The 19386-nt window shown below is 45.7% G+C and overlaps 1 protein-coding gene across 5 annotated transcripts in view; it reads right to left on the reverse strand.

The window, feature by feature from the left end:
• ZFAND6 (zinc finger AN1-type containing 6) overlaps positions 1 to 19386 on the reverse strand; it is a 126173-nt gene that overhangs the window by 100813 nt on the left and 5974 nt on the right. Inside the window, exon 2 of one of the 5 annotated variants that reach the window (XM_078682939.1) lies at positions 15287 to 15628. The exons of the other annotated variants lie outside the window; for them this stretch is intronic. The gene's annotated coding sequence lies outside the window, so the exon portion shown is untranslated. The remainder of the gene's footprint in view (positions 1 to 15286; positions 15629 to 19386) is intronic. 5 annotated transcript variants of the gene reach the window in all.

A 19386-nucleotide genomic window follows, 5' to 3' on the forward strand; every position in this document is an offset into this window, starting at 1 on the left:
GCAAGCAAGACAATTGCAAAGCAAATGGTCTCTGTTTAAGAGGGGGGCAAAAAGTATAACTTCCTTGTGTATGGATCCACTGGGCTGGCATGTGCTCGGCAGTGGTGGCTACCCACTTTTAAACCATAGATGGAGGACACATTTGTTTTTGCTTTTCCGTGCACTGGTGAATACCCCACAGGCCTTGCTCCTAATGTTCTGCCCAAGTTATGTGGCTAGGTCCTTCCGCTACATTCCATGTACAGGATGATAGGGTTGACTGTTGCTGAAGGAGGGCTGTACAAGTATCTGCAGCACAAGATGGAGGCTGGAGATAGTTTGCAAGACTAGAATTGGGTATTGATAGCATGTCGATGCTTTTGTGAAGTAACATTCTGATGGATGGGAGGATGGAGAATAGGCTCTCTATATAAAAGTGCAGAGGTGACAAATAATGGAGTGAGGTCCTGGAGCGCTCCTGTTAATATGGCTGGTCTGGATGGTGTGAAGAGGTGGAACAAGCAGTCTCTTTTGTAGGATAGAGGACAAAGACGGTTTACTTTTAAGAGGAGGGATACACAAAGCAAGGGTACCACCTCGATCAGGTTCCAGGACAGAGCAATGTGAATCTAGATTATAGGCTAACTGTCAGGCCAACTTCTGAGATCCAAGGCTAACAGCCAGTCTCCAAGTGATGATGATCATCACCTGAAAAGATCTGCAACCACTTGCTGGAGAAGGCGGTGGGTCTGTCATGAAAAAGAATATGGCCGGTATGCAGAGAGAGAGGTGCAGAGGGCATCCTTGTATGAGGAAGTCTGCTCAGAGGAGTAGCTCAGTTCCAGTGGCCAAGCAGAGGCTCTGTCCAGAATTAGCTGACTGCACTTTGCATAAGTCAGCTTAACCCACACTTATGTTGTTGGTGTTGCCAGGCCCTGAGCCACGCAAGTGCCCCCCACCCTCAGTTACACTAGTGGCCTTCAAGTGTTCTCAGCCCACTACCTGGCTCAGAATTTATCATAGTAGAGGTGGAAGTTGGGATGTTATAAACATTTTATCCTGCAGTCAAAGTGGGCCAGCCTGCATCCCAGTGGTGTGCTGGGTCAAGAAGAATGCACAACTGTATTCCTGTGGTCCACCAAAGACGAACAATGTATCTGGGGCACTGTGAAGAATTAGCCACAACCATTAGCAGGAAACTGTGCAACATATGACAATGTTGTAAGGAGTTTCATCCCCCTTCCCACCCCCCCAGGCGGTTTTTTGACCTGGTGTCATGAGACAGGTAGCCCAAGGTGCAGTTCCTGGGACCAGTTTTAGCCACAACCTCTTTTCCCAACAACCTTTGTATACTCCTGTGAATATGCCCGTGGACATTTGAATAGGTTCTTGATCTTGGGTGCAGGGTTTTGTTTGGGTCTGAACTTCACCAGAGACTCATGCGGTTTCCTCAGCACAACCATGGCAACTTCAACCTCACGGCCTGTGTTTAGTAAGCGGTGGAGTACGGAGTACTGACTACAGCAGTAGGAGCTTCACAACTGAAGCCGAGCTGCGAGGCCTAGGAACATCTTCAGGCACCGACACTGCTCAAGAGTCCATGTGTCCACCAGACCTACTTCTGATATTATATATATTAGCTAATGGGATACAAGCACAGCAGGTTAGCCAGTGGCTAACAAAAGCAGTAATCTACTCAAATCGACTGCGAGACTGCACCATTGAATTTAGTTTTAAATGCCTTTCCTGCAGCACCAGCTATACCATGTTTTCCATGCACATATTCTTTGTGACAAATGTGGAGTTCTTAGTCGCTAGCTGCACACCACCTCCCTCCCCGAGTAATTCATGGACTGCTCACCTCAATACAGTGAGAGCAAGTGGCAAAAACGTGGTGTTCAGTAATCGGCAGCCATAGTAGGTCAGGCTGTGGTACATCAATAGTAAAAACTCAACTCTCACAATTAAATCCCAGTAACTACTGTGTGCCCCAGGAATGAGTTCAGCCACTGTATGATTTATTTATATGGCTGATTTCCAGGGGACACACCGAAAGCATTCCAATAACATACCAGGTTGTACCCAGGAGCTGGATGTTGGACAAAATATCAGCCCATAAACCAGGCTATGAGCCCGATGAGCACATGCTGCAGCTAAGTGTTCATTCACCAATGTTCCCTTTAAAAATAAAACTCAGAAATCCACTGAAAAAGCAGACAAAAAAATATAAAAAGTTCAAGTAATACCAAATGCGTTCACATTGAAGGGAATGGGAAAGTTAAGATACACGGACAAACCTATAGCTTATGTGACATAGTTTCAAGCCAAAACCCTAAAAACTCAATAAATTTGTCAGTTACAGTCTGATATAGGAACCATAATCCATGACCCCACCAAACATTGGTATTAGCCTAATATGACAGCAAGGCTGTCACTTTAAATTACATCAATGACACATCACAAAATGGCTCCACAACATCAATACAGGCATGAGAAATATTTGGAAGGCAGCTTCAGAGCTTTTATCCTGTGGTGCACATTTTTTTTAACTACTACGGCCCACAACCTCCTTCGACCTCCATAATTTCCCGAGACAACTTTTGGAGATATCTTGCACTGTTTCCTCACACTTTGAACACCCCGAGCATGTCCATAACTCGTGTAGTGCACCACCACCTGTTGAATTTCGGGAGTTTTAAGAACCACATTGTCTATTCAATCGTTCTTTTTTTTGTGGATTTCTCAGCCTTTTCTTTTCAGAACATTAAACAAAGTATTTGTATAAGCTGATCTATAACTTTTAGAGGTCTTTATATTCACACTGATGAGCCCAAAGAAGTCAGCGGCTAAGCCTGAGCAAAACTGTTACTGATCAACTATTCATAATTTTGATAACAAGGAAATATCCTTAATTTCCTAGATGAGGGCTTGAAAGCAAGAGTTTTCACTAACTGACCCACTAGGTACTGCAACCTGATACACACTTACCACGTCAACTCTTCTAGGATAATGTAGCACAACCATTGACCCCGCCCCACTGCTTAAGTCAAAGCCCAGATCAACAATCGATTCTAAGACAAAGTTATCCAAAGCCCTTTGTACCATAGAGTTGCGATAAACTGTAGGCGGAGAATTAGTTACAAGTGATCAGATTTAAACACATCACAACCAATGTTCCCTCTAATTTTTTTCCTCTGTGTGCGGCAATGTAAGGTCTCTGTGCACTGAAACCAAGGCTCTGTGCGCCGGGAAGCAGACCGCGTGTGTGGGTGCAGTGCCAAATATCACTTCAAACATTTGCTTAGTGGTAGTATGTTGTGGTCAATTTTTAAAAATCTGGGCTGTTAAACTCTGTTACATCATTTAGACTACATATAGATCCAACGAGATAAGATGTATGCCTCTCCCATGGGTTTCTTCTAGCAACATTCTGCTCCTTCAACCCCCCCAGCCAAGGGAAGCAATATGCTTACTTCTAGCCCAAAATTAATCTAACAGCCCTATTGCCACCCTCACCTTGCAAAATCGTTTTGCACCCCTGTGTGGGATGTCAGACATAGAATGACTGAGTCCCATATCAGCCCATAGCCAAAAACTCAATTCCTATCGGAACACCTGAAAGAAATGTATTGTTTGTTCAGTGTGCTGATACTAGGGTATCATTGAATTTTAGCCATCCGAAGGGTAATGCAGTTCATGAAATTAGATAATTCATCTACACAACAGTAATGGAACAATCCTCCCTCTAGTCATGCATTTATACCAGTGTTTGATGGCTCATGTATGCAAAATTAAAAAATGATTATAGATAAACCTTATCAATCATAATATAAATTTGCTATCTGCTAGAGATCTCGCTGAATCCGACACAATTTATCCCTGGGTACAATTATAAAAAATTTCGATTACCAGCATTCTAACAATTGAAGTTATAATTAGCATGGTTTGCGTTCTCCTTGCACCACGCATGGGGGCACAAAGGTGACACAAAACCTAGTATGACATTCACCAAGCCACGCAATTTTGAGTGGCCTAGCGTGGCTTGGTAAATGTGGAGTAATGCAAGGCGGCACAAGTCGCTGCCTTGTGTTACCCTGCCCCAGGGAGAAGTCCTAAGGATGGAGGGACCTAGAATGGAGCATGCAGTAGCAGAAGCTGCAGACTAGCTGTGCCTAGTTTACATTTAAATATAAACAAGAATTGGTAAAGCCAATTGGTCTCATCTATGAGACATATTGACTTTGGCAATGTTAATAGCCATGTCGTACAGGATCGCGACAGCTGTGTAGCATGGCTGAAAAAGGCTGGAGGAGAAGTGACACGAGGTAGAGGCAAAAGGTGAAACACATGGGCAAAAGAGCAGCTTGGAACGTGGAAGAAGCACATGTGATTCTGTTGGCCTTTGAAAGAGTATTCATGTTAATTCATGGGGCGCTGGAATTAACATGAATACTCTTTCAAAGGCCAACAGTCAGCCCCGCAGCAGCCCACTATTAGGAAAACAATTGCAGCAAGTTCGGGAGCCACTTCAAATGACCGATTTTCGTGCCGCTCACATTCTAAAAGCGGCGGCGCGAACGATCTCAATGTGCTTTGTGAGGTATGTGCGCGCTAAAAATGGGACACTGCGCGCTTGGGCGGGGACTACTGTGCGCGGCCGCCCAGCCGCGCACATTATTGGGAACAGTGATGACAACCCCATCCTTCTTAACACGCCACCAGCATAGTTGAGTTTCAGGCTCAACTCTTTGACATGGGCTTTTAGTTTTAACAAAAATGCTTAAACTAATACAACGCTTCACTTAAGACATTTTGTATCAAGCAAGGCAACAAAACAGAATTAATGTGTATTAAAGGCACTGTCCCAATCACAACATCTGATTACCTGAACACATCTTAGAAAGAGGCACTAACAGTTTCATTTCTCATCAAGGACACCAAAAACATTCAACCGACTGGCTTTATCAGTTTCGAAAATATATAACAGGGTTACAGTTACTGTTTTCATAACACTACCCTACAAACAGCCTTAAATAGAGTCTTCCAATAATATAGTCTAAGGTAAATATCCATTATCGAAATTTGAACTCAAACACAAACTAGACTTGCATTACGGACTGGTTAACCACCATAATGTCAATTTGGTGAACGGGGAGATCTCGTACCTAAAAATTAACTTATTGCTACCTCAAGGTATAGACGTTCATTAGGAAGCACAAGAATCCTTTTTCGTATAGGAACATACTGCTCGCTTGTGCACCTAGGGAATTTAACCATTACCTCATTGAAGACATCTAACAAGGCAGAGACTTGCCTTGAGTAAATCATTTTGAGCATGAAGGCATGGCCTAATAGGTACAGCCAAGTCACTCCTCATAATGGGCAGGGTAACACAGTTGGTTTAGCAATGGCATAAAGTAGCTTAGGAACAATGACAGGGTGCCCCAAAACACCAAAAGCTGTAAAGTGTAAGCTCAAATAACACTACAGTACAGCATTATTATCTTTCGGTTCATTTAACACGAGTCACACTTGGATAACAGTAATTTAACACCAGGCACACGAGGCAGAGAAAAAGCAAATTGACATCAGCCTGGAAAGTTGTACAGCCGGCTAAACGGGCATAATCTGCAAAAGGTATCTTTTGTACTCCATTATGTGACTCAAGGGGGCTAATATTGACCATTAGTAGGACTCAGATGTAAGTAACACAGCTAAAACAGAATTACAAATTGACCACATGTATGTAGCAAGCAGGGAGTGGTGTAGCAAATGAGATAATAGCAGAAGGAATAGACGGTGTTAAAAAAGAACCTCAAGTGATGCAGAGGAGAAAATAATTGATTAGTTCAAAGAATGAATTTCAATGCACTTATATTGTTTCTCTAATCCTAAATAGTCATCAATTTAGGGAACCTTTATTAGTAGGCGCTCATCATTTCACCCAAAAAAAAAAAAAAAAAAAAAAAAAAAAAAAAAAAGACCAGCAGCAAAGGTGATTCACCTACAATCGTGCAACATGAGACAAAGGCTCAAATCAGAAACAAAGTTGATTCTAATCACATTCAGCAACATACTCACAACTGATATGCTAACATGGTTTACTTTTGCTTTATAAAGTAAAAAGCAATATTATTTTCAAAAGTGCTCAAATAACTTATCTAAGTACATAGCTTTGGTCTGCATTAGAGGAAATAATAACGGATGAAAGAAAATTGCTGACCTTGAAATCACAAAACCATACGAAACTGTGCTACCACTACATTGAAACTACTGATAACAAATGACATCACAGGTAATCGAGCATGTGATTAGCAGGTTGCAGTTATCTGCACAAAGCACAATCACTTACCTATACTAGAAAAATCTAGTGGTTTTGGCGTGTAACATTCTGTGGCACGAGAACCTTATTTTATATTTTAGGGATACTTTACGGTGCCTGCTATCTGATTTGTTTTACACTGACTTGCTGTTTGACCTGGGCTGTGTAGAGAAGCCTGGTAAAGTGAAAAGCAAAAACAAGCAGACAACTGACAAACCAAGGGCATATGGTAACCATGCCATTGTTTTGGGGAGCAACAGCTATAGCTCAATATGCGATGATCGTTGCTACAACCATGTTATAGTACAACTTGAACATCTCATCACAGAGAGAGCATGAGTATTATGAAGGGCTGCCCCCTAAAAAGATGGTACCTTAACCACAAATTCACAGCCATAATGTGAATAAAATATCTCGCTGAAAATAATAAGACCTGGTGTGCACCTGCTTCCAGGTGCCACTGGGTTTCTTTTTCCACTTTCTCCACAGGCAATCCTCTCCTCATTTTTAGGTCTCGCCTAGCGAATGCAGCGCATGCGTTGTTTCGCCTTGGCGAGCCTATTGTTGTCGGTTGGTACGCGAAGGGGACAAAGCATGTGCTCGCCCGGACAGGCGATGTGCACGCGCACGACGACAGGAGATGTGCACTCCGTATGCATGCACGTCTCCTGTCCCCGTGTAGGGCTGGCGTTACACAGTGCGTGCATCGCACGCTTTCACTTTCCCTCCCCCCCCGTCGGCTCCACGGAGACAGCTTGTTGCCTTGCCCGCTGCTAAGCCGCAAGATACAGCATTTTCTGTGAATCTCAATTTCATCCCAGGTACTACCCTCCTCTCTCATTTGCAAATTGAACATCAATGTTCGCATATTTCCTGTTTAGAGACTCTGCTGGCTTTTTTGTTTCCAGATTGCACGCAATGCCTCAGTATTCGAAATATGTCAATTTATAAACATGAGAACATTTTTATCTATGGCTTGACAATCACTGAGTTCTCTTATTTTGGTGTGTTCATCTTCACCCGATGCTTTGCCGCGTGCCTTTAAACATACAGCCCCTTCCGCGTACTATTCACTTCGGAGCCACCATTGCGGATTTTATTTAAGAAAAAAAAAAATCAGATCAACCTCGCGCGTGCTTCATGTTTAACACAGATTGTTGTGCGTGGTCACCGTCATCGCCTCCCAGCGGTGTTTAGAGGTGATGGGGGGCCCTCTTAAGCCGGAGGTCGCGAGCTCAGCGATGACGCGTCCTGCTCTCCGTAGCCCTGCTCTCCAGTAGCCCTGCTCTCTGCCCTTCATCCTTCAACCGTACAACGATGTGCTCTGTGCCGTCAAACAAGAGAAAACAAAAAAGACTCACTCTGCCCTAATACAGGAGGACAGGGGAGTAGAGAAACGGGAAACAAGCAGAGGGAAAGACTTGGTGTGCTTTCGCAAAAAGAATAAAAAGTTCCTAAAAAGCAAACAGTTTTTAAGGATGAAAGGAACTAGTCAGAGACATTATAAAATGGAGGAACAAACAGGAGACCGATTAGGTCAAAGAAATAAAACCAGGAAATAGCAAGAAAATAAATGTGACAAAAACAAGGTTTCCAATGCAACAGGTCTCGCATTTGCGAGAGTTTAACCCCTTCGCTTCGGCCGCGATTTTTCACCTGTGCTGTAAACAAACGAACAAGGCGGGGTCGTGACGAACCCCAGCCGTCTTCAGCACACTCCCACCGCGGGGCGTGACGGCTGGGGTTCGTCACCAGCATGGGAGGGGTTAAGCTATTGGCATTGTAAATGACAAAGCCTTTTATTTATCTGTTTGCTAATTAACACATAGATAAAAATAATTGTCATGTACAATGCCAATAGTTCAAACTCTTGTAAAAGCAAGACCTATTGCATTGCAAATGCTTGTTAAAAAATGTGACAGACCTGCTATTACTTCAGGTACAAACGACCTGCTCCTAGCGTCCCCGGACCATTATGCTACATGACCTACTGGCTCATACTGCAGATCTATGTAGCATGTCACGACTGAACCCGTTTATTCCCCAAGTATATTGTTTGCATGTTAGTATTCGGATACATGTGAAATGAAATATCCACATGTAAGAAGCAACAACAGACGGCTGTCTCCTTTTTCCATCAGGTTTCCATAAGACACTCTTTCAGAGTCCCTCTTCCCCTAGAATTCATTGTAAGAACAACTGCACTATTAGGCTTTTCATATGCATTTACAGGGAAAAAAGTCAGTGCTCTGGATGAAACATAAATCTGTTTGTTTGGGTCAATGTAGAACCTGAGAGAGAGCAAGACTGGATAACGACTATGGCCAGAAGGCTGGGGCACGGCCCTCATAAATGAGTGAGCCATCAGCCTCCCCCGCACCTGTGTTTTATGCTGGAAGGAGAAACCAACTGCCTGCAGTACACAAGAGGTGATATGCAGGTTCAACACTGAATGGTTACCACAGACATATGTCTACCAGAAAAAAAGGATGTCCTGCTATAATTATTGGTTACCCCCATAACCCAAAAATAGGGCTAACTTCAACAGGTCCTTTGGAATTACCAATGTCCACAATATACACAAGCACGTCTTGCATATACAGCTTTCATCTTTATTTCACTGTCTACAAAGCAGAGGACCGGAGACAGAATCAATGTCTCTTTTCCTTTAAGCGGTTAGAACTGTAGAGAAGATCGACGCTGCTGATATGGAGATGGGCTGCAACATGCCTTGCACCATCAGGCCTATGGATTCATGTGCCTGTGCTGCTAAGCCAAATATAAACTGGAGAGGATGCTAAACCCAATATTGAACATCCATGCAGCCAGCTAGAGACAGTGCTGCGGAAGAGGCTTGATATGAGGAGGGGAAATAATAAGGAGGAAAGGGTATATAAAGAATGGGATGGCGGACATCTTGGTTCGTCCTGTTGCCGGAAGAGCCAACCCATGGGTGCACCCCACAGCCTGGAATCTTGGCCTTCCTGAACACTATTTTCCCCATGGGAGGCTGGAACAATGCATGGAGGGACCGGAGGTGTCTGGCGGGGCCCTTGTTGCCCTGAGCTGAGGCTTTTGGATCGGATTTCAACCTCTGAGCTTGGGGTGCCTCTTAATAGGAAAGTTGAGCTACCTCTCACTGCATCAAAGTTTGGGCTACTCCTAAGTAGGAAACGGTTGGAAAGGTATTTGGGCTTCATCCTCGAGCACAACAACATCAGATCTTTCTATTGTTCACCTCTACCTTGCATGCAGACTGCATTTTGCACACAATGTTACTTGTGTCTATCTTGTACGGCATATACTGTAACCATAATTAACTATACAACAAGTGCTCAGGTATACGCTGGTAATTTTAAATATAATTATATAATATGCAATATGTGCCTGGGCTTAAGCGGTTAATTATCGTTGCCCACTAGAGAACACAGTGACGGTATGTGGACATTGGCGCTGCCTGCCCCCAGTCTCTAGCATGTATGCGAATCTTCATTAATAACAGTAGCCTTCCTTTCTGACGGCTGGCAGAACTCAATTCACCCTGAATGTCAGACCACACCCTGCAATAGAACATCTAAAAAAGGACTAATAGCAACACCCTCATGGAAAGTCACGGCCCAACTCGTTCTGCATCAGATTCACAGGAAACCTGTCCAAATCTGCTGCAAAAAAACTCAAGCACAACAGATCACCCTGAAACAACAACAACAGACATCTACTACAGTCCGTCCCATGTAGATCGCAAGATGGATTTTAACTTCCAAACAAAGAAACCCACCAAATGGAGAACAAACTTCAGTCAACACATCCAAATAATCAACACTACCAAAGTCCCCTATGGAGGCTTGACATATCCCCATCGCCATCCTTCAGAGGCGAAGTGTCCATAACCATTTATGGATCTAGAAACAGACTAATCCAAGCCTCTGAGCAAAATGTAACAATCTTTGACTGTCATTTCCCCACTCTCTGCAAGTCCTTGCTGTCGGTCCCTACTCCTATTCCCAGAGAACCAACCTCTTTACAGATATCAGGCCCCAGACCCGCCCCCCTCCGCAGGGGACCAACCTCACCACTAGCACCTTCCGGCCCATCCACCACCCAATCCCAGTCACCAATGAACCAACCACCACGTCAATACTCTTGCACGTTCTCCCCCCCCCATCCATTTTCTAGAGAACAAAATCCCCTCTCCTCAGCCAGAGAACAGGCCCACGCACCTGTACCGTCACAGGAGCAGCCCCCTACCCATTACTCTGACCCCCGACCTTGCCCCGTTCAGCACCCCACAACATAGGACGTCAGGACACTAAGACTACACTAACAGAACCTTTCCCATGTCTTACATCGACTGCCATCCAGAACTATCGCCCATACCCTCCCCTGCACAACTCACCAAGCTTAACAGGGCGGGTCATTCCCCAGCCTCCACTCCAGACTTGAATGTGCTTCTACACACACCTCTCTACCACGAAAGCTTAGTCACCTCTCATCTGCTCCTTACAATAGCCCGCCTAGAACTAAAAGTCAACACTATCCTAGAAGAAATGTCATCCCTTCTCTTGGAGGCGAGGGCTAAGAACTCAATCCCCCTACACCTTGCATCTATGCTGGACTCCAGCCCTGCATATCATACCCATTCTGACACCGCAGACCACACCGCCAACAAATCCACCTCCCATATGCATCATAACCCCAACACCAAAGACAACACTGCAGGATTCTCACATCAAGCTGCGGATCAACTAAGCAATGCCTCATACAGTGACCCCAACCAGTCACGTCATCATAAGAACCCGGTTGTCATCAATTCAAACAAGACCTTGAAAGCCCCCCGCCCATGCCACCCGCGCATCTAACCACCATCCAACCTAGTCAACCATGTCGAATTTGCCACCTTCGTCCCAATGCCTGCTCTTGAACTGCTGATCAGCAGTCAGACATGACACTGATAATAGCAGCTACTATCCTTCAACACAACATCGACATAAGCTTTCTCATGGACACATAGCTAAAAGACCACTCATTCCTGTACAGCGACCTCCTCATCCCACAGGTCTTCTTAATCATCTGCAGTGATTGCCATGGTCATGCGTTTAGAGGCTTTGGTTTGGGGCACGGACTTGATGTTATACTCAAAAACGATCTTTACCTGACACTAATTTGAATTCTTAGGAGTTAATCATTCCGCAAAAGGCCCAGCCCCCATTAAATCTCATCTCATGTATCTCAAACCTGGTGATAACCTTAGATTCCCCGAAGATCTAGTGGACCTAATTTCGCTAACCTCCTTAAAGTACGATACTGACACTATGGGCCATATGTAGGTAATCTACATTTACTGATTCTAAAATACCGAATTTTACCGATTCGGTATTTCAGAATCGGTAAATGGTATGTAGATAAAAATTCAGTACATTTTACCGAATCGGAAATATTCGGTATTACCGATTCGGTAATTCCCATTCATTCCTATGGGCCTGGAGGCCCATAGGAATGAATGGGAAGCCATTCACTATTACCGATTCGGTAAATACCGAATCGGTAATATGGGGAACATTTTCAAGGGTGGCAGGGTGTCACAACACCCTGTTGCACCCCTGAATAGTGCATGGGTGCACATGTGGAACACATACATGCCCTAAGGGCATGTATGTTTGTCACATGGCACTTTAAAAAAAGCTAATAATTGCTTTTTAAAAGGTATTTGGTATTTACCATCAACTTGTAGTTGGTGGTAAATAACGAATCCTTAAATGAAAAATGCACTCACTTGAGTGCTCCCTACATTAAGGATTCGGTAATTTACCAAATCGGTATTTTATGGATTTTGTAATTTACAGATTCCTTAAATTACCGTTAGGTAAATTACCGAATCCTTAAACCAGCCTCTTACATCTCAAAACTTAAATACCGGTCGGTAACGGTCGAAATTCGGTAATTTTGGCAGTTACAGACCGGTATTGGGCTACCTACATCTGGCCCTATATGAGGTGTTCTTAATCTACACCTCAACAATAGGTGGGAGGAATTGCAGTTATACTCAAAAACGTTCTTTACCTGACCCTCCTCTTTGAATACTTAGAGGAGTTCAGCTTTCCACAAAAGGCCCCCCCCCCATTAAATGTAATCTCATTTAACACCCTCCAGGCAATAACCCTAGATTCCTCGAACATCTAGCTGACCTAATTTCGCTAGCCTCCCTAAAGGACAATAATGATATTATATTAGGTGATCTTAACCTACACCTGAAAAATGCAAAGGGTTGCTCAGTACAAACCCTTACCACACTTTTGTTCTAACCCAGCACTGCAAAGATCAACCCCACAACAAGAGCTCTACCCATGACGCAATCATCTCTAAGCACGACACACTATCCCTGCACGCCATCCTTCCATCTGACTAGACCGACTATCATCTAAAACTTCTTCAACTCAATACCTTCCACCCATAGGCCTGCCTCTAAACCAGAAGTCCTAAGTGCTGGGTGAGAAACATCCAAAAATCCCCCATGAAGATTTAGAAATACTTGTCAACTTCCAAATTCTGCCCCGACTGATCTCTCCCCCGCCAGCGACCTCACCGATCACTACAACACAAAAATGACAAAACTCACTGGAGCAGTCGCACAGCTGTAACTCAAGAAGTATTCCCTCCAGGAGAGGTGTGGTGCAGCGGCCAGAGCAGCTGACTTCGGAGCACAGGGTTCACGGTTCAATACCCGGCTACGGTGGCAGATCAGCGAAGCACCATGTGACTCTGGGCAACAGCGCACTTAATTTCCACGACGGCCCCCAGCGCCTTCAGACCTGTAAGGGTGAGTAGTTTGCGCTTTACAAATACGGATTTCAGATCCTGGTTTAACAACGACTAACTATGAAAGGAGTCTTCTTCGTTCAGCGGAAAGAACCTGGAGACAGCAACAATCCGAATGCAATCTCTCAAACTTCTGAGCCAAAAGCCTTAAATATACATTACATACCTTCAGACAAAAATCACCCTTTTCCGACAGCAATGGGGCCGTAGAAAGAAAGGTCCATAGAATTTTTCAACATCATCAAGCAGCAAACATCATCTTTCCCTCAACAAGCAAATAAAAATTCCACACCCACATTGAAAAATACAACTTATATGATGCCCTCTAGTCAGGCTTAAGGAAAGTATGCAGTACAGAAACTGCCATTCTTAACATTTCAGATGATCTCCACAGATCACTCGACGATGGACAGGCATGCCTCTTAGTCCATCTGCTTTCAACACGGACAACCACAACATCCTCCTAAACACCCTCTCAAAGGCATTGAAGAATGGTTCACCTCTGTGAGAAAGTGGCTCTATATATACTGGACAATATTGAAGTACAGTGTGTACAGAGTCCACAAACACCAAAGGTATAACAGAGGTCAAAGTCAGGACTGACCTTACTCTCAAAAGTGGTAGCATGGTCGAGCAGTAAGGCAGTGCAAAGCATTTGTTGTACACACTCAGTCAGCAAAGGATTTCACACACTCAAAGACTGAACTCCAGGCCAATGGTTTTTATATCCAAAGATATAGTTGTTTTATTTTTAGAACCAACAGGCATAAAAATATACTTTGCTAGATATGAGAACTCTTATGTAATTACTGTGCAAGGAAGCAATAAAGTTGGTGAACACAATAGGTACAGGAGTTGCTGAGGGCAACTCAAGTCTGGACACACTTAAGCATTGAGCTCAATGGATTGTAACCATAAAAGTACAGTTGATTACAGTATAGATTAGTTTAGTAGTTCCAGGGCTAGATCCTAGATTCAGTCCTGGGGTCTAAGATGAAACCAGATTAGCAACAAGCATTTACAATGCAATGGTCTCGGCAGCATTAAAGGTAGAGCTATTGGCATTGCTCATGATTATTTTTTTTTTTAAATCATAAATAAATGGCATTGTCATTTACATTGCCAATAGCTTCATCGCTTGCATATGCGAGACCTATTGCATTAGCACCCACAAACACAGTAAGTAGTAGAGTGAGAAGTTGATAGTGAGTAGGAGAGAGTTATTAGTAAAGAGTATTAGAGAGCGCATCAGAGCTGTGTGAATAATAACAGCTGTGAGCCCGTGCCTGAGGTGCATCATCAGAGCTGTGTGAGTAATAACAGCTGTGAGCCCGTGCCCGAGGTGCATCGTCGGATCTGTGTGAATAATAACTGCGTCAGCCCCGTGCCTCAGGTGCATCATCAGAGTTGTGTGAATAATAACAGCTGTGAGCACCTGCCTGAGGTGCATCATCAGAGCTGTGTGAATAATAACTGCGTCAGCCCGTACCTGAGGTGCATCATGAGAGCTGTGTGAATAATAACTGTCAGCCTGTGCCTGAGGTGCATCATGAGAGCTGTGTGAATAATAACTGCGTCAGCCCCGTACCTGAGGTGCATCATCAGAGCTGTGTGAATAATAACTGCGTCAACCCCGTGCCTGAGGTGCATCATCAGAGCTGTGTGAATAATAACAGCTGTCAGCCCGTGCCTGAGGTGCATCAGCAGAGCTGTGTGAATAATAACAGCTGTGAGCCCCTGCCTGAGGTGCATCATCAGAGCTGTGTGAGACTGCTGATGAGAAATTCATTCTGCAATATAAAATCAGTTGCACCACCAAAGATACACCTGCTTCACCATCAGACACAATACCAGAGAAAATCTTCACCCCATCTAGCATAAGTCGAGTTGCTGTAGAGGCGTCTTTAAATCAAATAGCAACAGGCAGACAATTATTGAGGCATGCCATATACCAACCAGTACAAGACAAACTCCCAATAATACATGAACTACACTATTTGATCTCAGACAAGTCGCAATTGAAAAATCCTTAGCCAGACATGGTTCCAGTAACATGCCCTCTACACCAGCTGTTACCAAAACACCTCCAATGACAAATCGATTTACACCCTTCAATTCCCAGTTCCACTTAAACAATTTACCAACAGTTTATTGAAGCAGCCAACTCACCTGATGCGCTTCTCGATGGTACTCTCTGCCTTTGATACACTGCCTCAGCTTTCTAACACCTGATGCACGCGGACCTCTAACCCTCTGTGCTGTCTCCACGCGTGTCCTTAGATCCAGGTGACGCGCCCTGTAGGGTGTGGTGGGATGGACCTCTGTCTCTCTCTCTCCCCCTGCGACCTTTTCTCCAGTCTCTTCCCCTATGCGGCTCCTGTCCACGGCTCTCGGATGTCCTGGTCTCAGTATCCCCTCAGTGTGGGCAGCGAGGTTGGTGGAGATGTTATGACACCTGCCACAGGCGCGGCTTTCTCAGAACAAGGGTTTTCTTTGGTGTCTCCGTGGACACTGGGTGGAGCATTAAGACAAAAAGGATGTCAAGTCACAGCCTCCCCCTCTGTGCAAATGCTGGACTTGCCAGTAGTAAATGAAATGCGCGTGGGCCATTTTCAGCAATTAGCGCTCCAAAGTACAATGGCCGCCCGCTGAGCCTTACAAAACTCTTCACAAATAAATACAATGTCAGAGCAGAAATTCATCCATGTGATCACGTCCATTCAGCGGCCCGTAGGCCCATACATGTGTCTGTGCATAAGTGCAACTGTACATTCTGCCTGTGCACTATCGTTCCGCTCCAAGAACACAACCACACAAGAAACCACTACTTTTCCCTCGTGCACTGAGCTGTCCTTTCACCAGGAAGTGTCAGCGCACAATTAGATGTCCTGTGGCATCATTCACGTGTAAGTGAAAAAGTGCAGGCACGCTAGTGGTAGAGCACTATGTACTAGCACAGGCTGAGCTCACAATCCATACTACGAGTAAGTGTCAGTGATTCCCCAGTAACCACGTACCATGATTTTGTACGAGTCATTATGTTCGCGCAACCGCAAAATCAGATACTTGTGTTACAAGAAATCAGTGTCAGAGCACACTTCACTGAAATCTGTGTCAGAGCACACTTCACCGAAATCAGTGTCAGTTCACAAACTCGTGCCAGTACACAATTAAATATCATTTGCCAACAAGTCAGCGTCAGGGCAACAATGTATTACGTCCCACACCACCATCTCACATACCATGTTGACTTCCCCTAGCTACCAAGTGGCTCACAATACTTTTTTGGTCGCCTGCGAGGTGCATTAAGAGACTTGCAATAACGCTTAACACAATAACGCTTAGAACATTCTACGTTTACTACCACACGACAGCATGCAAATCAGCGGTAACTAAAGTTTACAGGCATGACGCTGGTGCCACTTGACAACCTTACTGTCGATCCCTACTTACTCTTTACCTCTCACTCCTTCGTCACTACCTAGGATGCTTTTTACTGCCCCACTACACGTGCCTAGCTTCTTCTCGTTGCACGCGCTTTGCAGACTCACCCCGCCAAGCCTCCTGAGGACGCACATGGACAACTGCATGGCTCTTCAGTGTACGGTCAAGCCTGTGTACATACACTACTGTACTGCCAACATGAACCTTTCATAACCTGCCAGTGTAGCAAAAGGCTCTGCGCACGCGCGTTGTGTCCTGCCAAGCTGCCGTCTGAAGCCAGTATATGTGCGCCTGCGAGCTGAAGTACGGCACGCCGGGAGATGTCGTTTTTCGATCGAATTGCACATTCTATTAGTTCTTTTGTTTAGAGAGTGAGCTAGTTTCATAGATATATGCTCCCTAAACTCTGTTAGGCCTCTCGCAACTCACAATTCACATGTAGGTTGGACAACCATCCTGCATTTCAAGCGGCTGGGAACTACAATAAAAATAAAAAAAATGCCTGAACACGTCTCTGTACACGGGAGAAGAGCCTCTGACGCACACGTGCGCAGCAGATGCCCACCATAGAAGCGAAGCTTTTATCAGCGCCGCGCGCCTCTCTGCAGACTCCCCCTGCATTCCAGAGAGGCGCGCGACGCGAACCGGTCTGCCCTGCAATGCTGTTGAGAGAAGACCTGGCCGCGCGCACAACGTTATCCTATGGGGAAACGCTGCGCGCGGCCAGGTCTTGTCTCCCTTCGGCGTTCTCAGACTGCTGAGACGCCGACTATAGTTCTCTGACGAGAACCCGCTTTCAGCGCGTTTCTAGCCGAGACCTAAAAACGTTTTAGTTACTGTGGTGAATTTTCATGAATATAAAGCGGTTTTAAAAGTTGACAATTAGAAACTTTTAATGACAATCTGGCAATGTTATTCAATGGGAGAAAGTTCAGGTTGCAGATAAAGTATGATCGCGTTACTTTTGTAATCCAGTACTGGGCTTCTAGGGCCAGCACTGGGGTCTGAACTCAAAACAGGTAGGTAATTGTGTTTCAGTATTTCGTATGATTTTTAAAGAATATTTAAAGTTTTCAAAAGAAGGCACAGAAGTTTCACAGAAAAGCTTACAATGGGTTCCTATGGAGAAAATACAGATTACTAGTAAACCCGGTAAGAATTACTTTTGTCGTTCAGTACTGGGCTGCAAGGTACAGTACTGGCTTCTCGCCTGCTTGCAGGTGAGTACCTCGGAATTCGGACTTCGGCTGATTTTATATGAATATTTGCAGTTTCCAAAACTTCACACTCAGAAATGTTTTGGGTCAATGTTATCCAATGGCAGGTAAGTGAATTACCAGTTTCCAGGTGAGTACTTGAATGGTGAAGTTAAGGTTCCGGGTATAGACTCTGGGGTCCCCCAGGGTCAGGTGAGTACAGTCGGTTCCGCCCCAGCAGCGTAGGGCCAGCCAGGTGAAGAGGTAGGTAGGCCCAATGTTATCCAATGAGAGGCAGGGGGCCTCCGGTTGGTGGCTGCTGGCTAGCAGGGCACATAGCTGTGGGATCTGGGCTCCTGGTCACTTGCTCCAGGTAAGGGGAGGGGGGGGGGGAGTAGTATAGGACAAAGGTGGCACAGCCAGTGGCACTCGGGCGGCTGGGTGCAGGGTGCTCTCGAGCCGTCGGGTGCTCTATGTTATCCAATGGGAAAGGTCAAAAAGGAACAACGGCTGCAGGCTCGGGGACGGATACTCTCCAGGGGCGACCAGCAGTTCGAGAGGTAAGTTGGGATCTTGGAGCACAGGTAGGTACCCCAAAGGGAGGCACAGGGAGCTGTAGGGCGCCGGGTGCAGGGGTGTCTTCGGGTGTCGGAAAAGCTTACCCTCGACGGGTCACGGTTGGGGTGGCCCCTGGTTCTGAGTCTGCAGGCGTCAGCTGGTTCACCGAGGAGGGTCTTTGGGCACTGGACTTCGGCTCCCAGTCGACGGGGGGACGTCCTCGTGGTCTTGGTTCGGTTGGGCCCGGCCCGGGCTCGGCGGGTGCAGAGTGGGCTGGTCCGGAGCTTCCTGGTTGGCACCAGGTGGGTTGTTGCAGTAGAGCCTCTGCTTATCGGAGTCCCAGTCTTTAAGAGGGTCAAGGCAGGCAGGTCCTCCGGTTGTCCCATGGTTGCTGTCCGCAGGAGTCGCCGGGATTAGGCAGGAGCAGGTTCCTGGATCGACAGGCCGGTAGGGCTGGGGCCAAGTCAGTTGTTGTCGTCCTGTGATCTTTTCGTATCGGGATCTGAGGAAGGAAGGTTCAGGGAGCCCCCAAATACTGAATTTACTGGTGTTACAGGTAGGGCAAGGACAGGGACCAATGTGTCCCTGTCCTGGGGTGAGAACACCCCCTAGTCTGCTCCTCTCCTATGGGAGTGGGGCAGGAGCCTAGCTGAGATTGGGCAGGGCTCCCCATCTACAAGATGGCCGGAGCCCGGGGTCGTGCTTCACGTTGTCTCCCCCACCTGAGGGGTGGGTTTGGCACAGGCTGCCCCCCCCTCCCTTCCTGACATAGTTTTTACCGCCAGAGTGGGGGATAGAACTGGTGGGTGCCAGTTGCTGGGTACAGCAAATGGTCTGGAGAAGCTCAGAGAGGTGACATGCCTTCGAAGCTTCCCCCTGCCCATCCTGGGGGAGGAAACCTAGCACCTCGCCCAGGATGTGCATTGTTGTTCTGCTAAATATGCGTTGTTAAAATAATATGTATATCTGTAAGCTGGGTCTACCTCTAGAATGTATCCCTTCCATTTGACTATACAACGAAGCCCATGGTTATTTGGCCTTATACAGGTTTAGTTATTCCCTTTGTAACTC

The sequence above is a fragment of the Lissotriton helveticus genome, chromosome 3_1 (assembly GCF_964261635.1).
Source record: "Lissotriton helveticus chromosome 3_1, aLisHel1.1, whole genome shotgun sequence".
NCBI lineage: Eukaryota > Metazoa > Chordata > Amphibia > Caudata > Salamandridae > Lissotriton > Lissotriton helveticus.